The sequence below is a fragment of the Natator depressus genome, chromosome 6, assembly GCF_965152275.1.
Source record: "Natator depressus isolate rNatDep1 chromosome 6, rNatDep2.hap1, whole genome shotgun sequence".
In the NCBI taxonomy this organism is placed as follows: Eukaryota; Metazoa; Chordata; order Testudines; family Cheloniidae; genus Natator; species Natator depressus.
In genome coordinates, this window is record NC_134239.1 from 11,672,311 (window position 1) to 11,680,050 (window position 7,740).

The following is a 7,740-nucleotide window of genomic DNA, read 5'->3' on the forward strand; positions in this document are numbered from 1 at the left end:
AAATCAAATCCACCCTGCCTGCTGTGCTCTTACCCCTGGCCTCTTCATTCCGCAGGGGGGCCCACAAATATGTTTGGTGCCAGGCCCACAAAAAGTTAATCTGGCCCTGTGGGGAGCCAGGTCAGCCCCCTCTGGGGCAGGGAGCACAGGGCCTGGCCTGCTCTGGGGCAGAGCACAGCCCCTGTGGGCCCACAAGGTGTGCCAGGCTTGTCCCCCTAAGGCGGGACCCTTCGCTGAGCAGGGCCTCAACGAGACCAGATGGGAGCTGCAGGCGGGCGCTAGCGGGATGGAGCGGGACTCCTTGCCCAAAGCCTGAGGGTACCTGGGTACCTGCCGCTGCCTCCCCATGTGCCCCCCGCAGCCTTCCCGCTGGTGCCCCAGCTCCCCATAGCGAGCAGCCTCAGAGACCCCTGCCTGCCCCCCTCATTCTACATTTGGCCCAGGACATTTTTAAATTTCTTGGGGCAGTTTAACCATCTCAGGATTTCTATGGGAAGTGCTCACCTGGAGCCACAGCTGGTCAATGCAGAGACAAGCGGGCACCATGAGGCATTATAGTTAGCAACCATGGAAACCTCCCCCTCTGGGTACCCAGATTTTGTGTGTGTGTGTGTCTGTGTGAGAGAGAGAGACATCATTTTCCCCATTGCACGCGGCCGTCACCCCGTTCAGACAGGCTGTTTATCGTGCTAAGTTGACTAGTTTTCAGAGGTTGTCAACTGAGGCTAACTATTTTTGTGGAGTTGTTTCAGATCTCAGACTCTGGCAAGTGCTGCTGTATCATTTCGCGAATGCTTCGTGTCAATTGTGTGGGTATGTTCAGTATTTGAGTGTGTATGTTTATGTGCGACTATGCGTGTGTAGGTTTTTGACATTTGTCATATTGATGTTGTCATTGCCACTTTGTACCGTAGTGAAGCAATACGAGGGGAGGGGAAAGAAGGGGGGAAATGGGGGGGTCAAGGTGGAAGTTTCGCCTAGGGCACAAAACATCCTTGCACTGGCCCTGCGTAACGCTGCCAAAGAAGGAAATAGGATTGGTTTGGAATGATTTGTTCTTGACGAATCCATGCTCACTAGTCCTAAAAACCAAATTATCCTGTAGGTACTGACAAACTGATTGTTTAAGAATATATTCCAATATCTTTCCAGCTATGGAAGTGAGGCTAGCTAGTCTGTAAGTCTCAGGGTTCTCTTTGTTCCCCTTTTAAAGATAGGTCCTGTCTTGGGAATGGATGGGAAGATGTTCTTTTTCAGGGATCTCAGACGAGAACTGGGGCACAGCACCTGGTTTGTTAAGGCCACAAAAATGGAGGCAGGAACCTCTTCTCTCCTGCTGGTAAAGAACCCCAGGTACCTAAAAGACAGGGACTCACATCCCTGAATGGGCTTTAAAAAAGGCAGTGGTTACAAAATTTGGCCCCGACCATTTCTTGTTTCCGCAGACTAGACGTTTTAGCAAACTTTAAAATTCCTTGGTGCTAAACACCGGGAAATTCCCCTGTCTCCTTCACAGAGGGCTTTAGCGCCCCTTCTCTCACTCAGGCTCACGACTGCCCAGAGTTCGAGAATTGTCCCTGTTCCCATTGGACAGATGGGGAGCAGCCTGAGGTACAGAGAAGGGAAGTGACCTACCCAAGGGCCTACACAGCAAGGCGGTGGCAGAGCCAGAAAGAGAAGCCACCAGTCCTGACTCCCGTTCTAACAGACCACAACCCACCCCGGGGCAGGGATAGAGCCCAGGAATTGAGATGGTGGGGAAATTTCATTGAAACCCCCGTTTCTGTCAGAAAATCCCATTCAGACTACACCAGTTTGTTTCTTGAAATCATAACAAGTGGGATGAAAGTTCTTTGCACAAATATTTTGTTGCAAAACAAAAGCATCTCCTGTTTGTCACAGTGTGTTAAATTGTCTCGTCGCATGCAAAGAGGAAACACTTTAGATCTCGAAAATTAGATAAGCTGCTTCAGTCTGAGCTAAGTAGTTGCTGCTCTTAACAATTTCAAAATAAAAACATACCAATAAAATAGAATATTTCAGCTATTCTGTGATGTCATAATCTGATCTGAGTACACGTGATAGGACACCTCCTATTATGCACTACTCCTAGTGACACTCTCCAATGGATCCCCATCCTCCACCCACCGAGAGGTAGGTAGGAGCGGATCATTATTATCCCTACTTGAAAGAGGGAGAAGCTAAGGCTGAGAAAGGAGAATTGACTTGTCTTAGGTCACACAGCCAGTCAGCGGCAGAGTTGGGAATAGGACCCAAGAGCCCTGATTTTCAAACTTACCATCGGATCTTGAATTTCATACATTGAATGACCTGAATAAAGTGTTCTCAAATGAGCTCCAGACCAGAAACACTAGACAGGAATTATTCAGGAAGTATTTTAGGAGAACTGGAATGTTAGAGAGAATCATGAACTGCTCAGAGACAATTAATGCAGAGAAGCAGCAAAATTCATCAAACATCTGACTGGTTATGACTTATTTACTTGGTCTTAAAAGAGAACAACAAGGACCTGAGTCTCCTCCCTGTCAATAACCCCCTGCTCAGGCAATCAGGGTAGAGACTGAGGACAGGAGGCTGAGGATTCTCACCAGAGAGCCCAAAGGATGGCCTGGTGGGGATCACTGCCCGAGCGCAATTTCAGCCCCACATTTTTGGGGGGACCTCTCACAGTGGGAGCTGCAGAGCTCTCCCCCGTGACACAGACACTCACTCACTCACTCACACACACCCCTCCTGGTGTTGGGAGGGGAACAGGAAAAAGGACAAAAGGAGCAAGAGAAGAAGAGAAAGGAGGGAGGGATGGAGGAAAAGGTGAAACAAAAAGGACAAACCCTAATGTCCCCAGTGATTCTAAGGGACAACATTCTAGGTGTGGAATAAAATTCTGCCTCCTTAAGCTCGTGTTTTCCACACCTAGAATTCAGCTGTCACCAGATGGATCAGACTGAACAAGTTTCAAACCTCGAGGAGGCTCTTACCTTCTTAACAGGGGACGACTGTTTTCTACTCAAATCAGTAAAAGGAAAGGAGAAAACTCGAAAGAGGTTCCTCCTCGCGCTCATGTACGTGAACCCTAATACTCTCTCAAAGAGAGACCTGGAGAAGGAGACTTGCTGAAGCAAAGCCACAGGGGTCTGCGAGGTTTCCCTGGCCCCTCGCCCCTGTCCTGCCTGGCTGATGTCAGCATCTCTCTGTGAGGTCACCACCTCCCCATCACCTTGGACCAATTGTCTGAGGTCCTGCAAAAGGCCTTTGTGATGTCACTGCCACACCCCTCTCTTGCTGTGCTAATGTCCTGCCGCTGGCCAGGCACTTTGGAGGTTTGAGCTACTCCCTGTGGATCACCCCACTCAAGGAGTGTTCATTCTCGGAAGCAAGCCGGCTAGACCGTAAAACATCAGACGCTGCTCCCAATGCTCCACTCAGTTTTTCAGAAATTGGTAGACTTTGTGGCCAGAAGAGACCATTAGAGCATCTAATCTGACCCCCTGCGTATCACTGGCCTCCTGTATGACACAACAGCTACTTTTGGGGCAAACACATTCCAGAAAGGATCTAGTCTTCATTAAATGACATCAAGAGATGGAGAATCCACCACTTTCCTTGGTAGCTTGTTCCTGTGGTGAATCATCCTCGCTGTTGACAGTCCACTGATGCCGTGTCACCTCCTGTGATGTTATTGACATAATCTGTAACTCTATAGATCACTGTTGCGACCACTGTTATACATTTGCAGGCAATATTGTATAAAGGTTGTCGTGTAAGGGGTCTATGGAGCGATTATGATGGGCTGATTCTCATTATGCTATCTGTGTATATGTATCATTTTTGTAGTTGAAGTTATGACTATTGGCTCTATACTGTCTGTATTTCAAACTTGTGCTCTGCTTCCGGGGAACACCCCAGACAATTTGGTGTCAGGTCTGCCTAGCCTGCTTGATGGCCCATTAAGGACCCTCAGCTATACAATCGACCCATTGAGAGAAGGCAGATACACCTTGTGACTCAGCAAGGTATGCAGGGATCTGCCTCTGGACAGAACTCTAAGATTTTTCTATGCCACGTGCTGGATAGAGTGTCCTTGGGACAAAGAAAGCAAAGACCACATGGCAAGAGACTAGAAAAGGCTGATGCCTCGCCTCCATCTTGTCTTCAATCCTGCTTCATACCTCTGGAGGGACTTTACTACAAACTGAAGCTCTATAAAAAGGACTGAATGACCCATCCTAGCTGTGGATGTTCTCCAGAGACTTGATTTGAACCTGCAGTTTATTCTATCACTGCTACAAGCCTGAACCAAGAACTTTGCCATTACTGTATGTAATTGATTTCATTTAACCAGTTCTAGCTCTCATCTATATCTTTTTCCCTTCATGACTAAACCTTTAGATTTTAGATTCTAAAGGATTGGCAACAGCGTGATTTGTGGGTAAGATCTGATTTGTATTGTGACAAAGCTCTGTCCTTGCCTCCGTGGGTCCTGTGTTTCCTGGCGGATTTCGCTAGCCTCAGAGGCCCACTGTGACCCTCCACATAACCCTTCTTTCTCTAGAGACAAGGGTCACTGTCTACTGAGCCATTTTCATCATAAGCCAGCAAGGGAGGTGAGGAGAAGTTATCCTTCCTTGCACAGTCTCTGTTGTCTCCCAGTCTCAGTGATTAATCAGGGGGAAAAGGTGGGGGGGAGCCCGGGCCCACCCTCTACTCCAGGCTCCAGCCCAGGGACCCTAATAGTATCAGCTATGGTAGCTGACCTTTTAGAAACATGACGTGTACAATTCCCTGGGCTACTTCCCCCACAGCAGCCCTCACTTCCTCAAGCTCCACTTCACCCTCACCTCAGGGCCTCCTTCCTTGTGGCTGATATGGTGTGTACTACTCAGTCTCTCCAACAGCACAACTTCCTCCCACAGCTTCTGACATGCACACCCACCTGACTAACTGGGAGGCTTTTAACATTGGCTTCAGGTGTCCCAATCAACCTAGCATTCTCCCTGCCTTCTGGAAAGTTCTTAATTGGCCCCCGGTGTCTTAATTGACCTGGAGTAGCTGCCATTTCACTTAACCTGGTACCAGGGATTTGTTTAGCCTGGAGCTAATATATCTATCTCCCACTACTTTTCTATAGCCATCTGGCCTTGCCCCGTCACAGTATATTGACCTGGGTCTGGGGCTTGGTCCTTTGAGAGAACCCTTTGTCTTTTATTGGGGTATTGGTTTTCATAGCCATTCATCCCCAAAACGAGTGGCACTGGCAGTGATACTGGGAAACTGCAGTGCCTAAGGGAAATTGCTTGTGTGACTTGTGGTGGGCTAGTGGGGTAAAACTGAAGTCTTCTCTGTTTGGCCGGTTTGGTTTGCCTTAGAGGTAGAAAAACCCCAGCCTTGGGCTGTGCCTGCCCTGCTCCAAGCAATTTGTCCTGAATTGAGACTCTCAGTAGTGTCCCGCCAGAGGCCGCATCGTTACAGGGGTCGTCCGGGATTACAACTGGGAAGTCTCTGAAGGTCAGGACGCGCTTCCTCAGCTAGGGGAAGTATGTAACCCACACACCTTCCTTCTGGGTGCGGTGGTGTGTCCCAGCTAGTGGCACCAAGACCACTTAGAGGGAGAGATAAAACGAGTCTTCTCTACAGCCTTCGCTAACAGCCAGGGGGCTTTTAGTTCATGCTGTAGAGGCCCATGCACTAAGCTCCAGAGGTCCCCGGTTCGATCCCGCCCACCGACGACCGGGGTCTGTCAGCGTAACAGAGGCAACTGTCACCCCAAGAAGGAGAGAGCTGCCATGCCACGCCTGGCCGTGAAGAGGTGCCAAGCAGTGAGTTGACACCCTTCAGAGCTTCCTGTGATAAACTGTGAACTTGGACAATAGCGGGGTGTTAGGAAGTGTCACCCCCTTGTGTTGCCCTCAGAGTGGCCTAGGTCAGAGCCCAGTGGGAGGCCCTAGGCTCCCCCACCATCTGCCGCGCCCTTCCCCCCTGAAGGGCCGAAACCCTGACCACTAGGCAACATCCCTATGAGTGAAGGCCATGATGAGGCATCCATTTTTGAAAGTTCGCAGAGGATGCGGGAGCAGAAAGGGGAGAGAGGATGAGGGTGGCTCTTGGGAAGAGGGAGGGAGGGAGCCCTATGGGAATCTCTTGTTTACTGCCATCAACACAATGATCAGACCATTGATGCCTAGAATCTTCCCTGACGTTTTGTAATTGATTGGATCTAGATTTTAAAATGGTTACCACATTTGCAGGCGGAGAAACGTCAGCGAGTTGAGTGGAAGGCCATTGCAAGCTCAGCTAATTATACAATGTGGCTTATGCCCAATCTAACAAGCTCCTTAAAGAATAGCTCCCAATTTTAATTCACATTGTTCTGTTTAATTTTTTTCTCCACTTTCACTAATCATTTTGGTCAGCTTTGGAAAGTTAGCCCTTTCAGTGCACCCAATATAAATATTGCTGGTTGGAACTGCCCTCTATTGGTCATAAGAACAGCCATACTGGATCAGACCAATGGTCCAGCCAGCCCAGAATCCTATCCTCCCACAGTGGCCAATGCCAGGTGCCCCAGAGGGAATCATCAGAACAGGTAAAAATCAAGCGATCCATCCCCTGTCGCCCATTACCAGCTTCCGGCAAACAGAGGCTAGGGACACTTTAAGAGCATGGTTTTTTATCCCTGCCCATCCTGGCTAATAGCCAATGATGGACCTATTCTCCATGAACTTATCTAGTTCTTTGTTGAACTCTGTTATAGTCTTGGCCCTCACAACATCCTCTGGCAAAGAGTTTCCCCAGGTTGACTGTGCGTTGTGTGAAGAAATACTTCCTTTTGTTTGTTTTAAGACTGCTGCCTATTCATTTCATTTGGTGACCCCTAGTTCCTGTGTTATGAGAAGGAGTAAATAACACTTACTGATTTACTTTCTCCATACCCATCATCATTTTATAGACCTCTATCCTATCCCCCTTAGTCATTTCTTTTCCAAGCTGAAAACTCCCCCCAGTCTTATTAATTTCACCTCATACGGCAGCTGTTCTATACCCCTAATCATTTTGGATGCCCTTTTCTGTACCTTTTCCAATTCCAATATATCTTTTTGAGATGCGGGGACCAGCTCCAGTATTCAAGATGTGGGCATGCCATGGATTTATAGAAAGGCAATATTACATTTCTGTCTTGCTATCTATCCCTTTCCTAATCACTTCCCAACATTTTGTTCACTTTTTTGACTGCCGATGCACATTGAGTGGACGTTTTCAGACAACTATCCACAATGACACCAAGATCCCTTTCTTAAGTTGTAAGAGCTCACTTAAACCCCATCATTTTAGATGTAGAGTTGGGATCATGTTTTTCAATGTGCATTACTTTGCATTTATCAACAATGAATTTCATCTGCCTTTTTGTTGCCCAGTCACTCCGTTTGGTGAGATCCCTTTACACTCTCACTTTGCACTCTCTTTTGGACTTAACTAACTTGAGTTGGTTTGTATCATCTGCAGATGTTGCCACCTCACTGTTTACCCCTTTTTCCAGATCACTTAGGAGTATGTTGAACAGTACTGGTCCCCGCAATACAGACTCCAGGGGGACACCACTATTTACCTCTCTCCATTCTGAAAACTGAGCACTTAGTCAGACCCTTTCTTTCTTGCCTTTGAACCAGTTCCCTATCCCAGAGAGGACCTTCCCTCTTATCCCATTTTGCTTCAGAGCCTTTG